The sequence below is a fragment of the Pseudophryne corroboree genome, chromosome 3 (assembly GCF_028390025.1).
Source record: "Pseudophryne corroboree isolate aPseCor3 chromosome 3, aPseCor3.hap2, whole genome shotgun sequence".
Lineage (NCBI taxonomy): Eukaryota > Metazoa > Chordata > Amphibia > Anura > Myobatrachidae > Pseudophryne > Pseudophryne corroboree.
Window position 1 is genome coordinate 709,384,246 of NC_086446.1, and position 708 is coordinate 709,384,953.

The following is a 708-nucleotide window of genomic DNA, read 5'->3' on the forward strand; positions in this document are numbered from 1 at the left end:
CCAGAATGTGGTCAGGATCATGAGTCAGTATCCCCCGTTTAGTACGGATAGATAGAATATTTTTGGAGGAAATCTGAGCCCTCAACTTCCTGGCAAGGAGTTTATCTGCCTTATCCCCTTTTTCATAATAAATCTGGTTAAGGCGTCTAAGGCATTGTTCTGTCTTGTGAGATAACAGCATATTGAGTTCACCCCTAACTTTAAGTAGCCGATCTAGGTCAGCCGGGTTCAGAGAGGACTTATGAATTTCCTCCAAACGGTGGAGTTGGTCAGTTAACTCCACGATCTTTTGGGGGCTCTGTTTAGTGAGCCTAGCCGCGATCTGCATGAAGTGGCCCCGAAGGACCGCTTTATGCGCCTCCCACAGGGTCATGTCAGACATACCCGGCGTCTGATTCAAGTTAAAATAATCAGTTAGCGCCTGAGTAATTTGCGGCAAAACCTCAGGATGTTGGAGGAGGGCATCATTAAGGGACCAGGAAGGGGGGGAAAGAGTGCGGGACAAACCAGAAAGAGTCAAGGATACCGGGGCATGATCAGACCACGTAATTGGGTGAATACAACTTTTCTGGATCCTAGAGGTCAGATCTCTCCCAATCATAATCATATCAATTCTTGTATATAGACTGTGTACTGGGGAGAAAAACGTATAATCTTTAACTAAAGGGTCGAGAACCCTCCAGGAATCAAATAGTAGGTGGTTTTTAA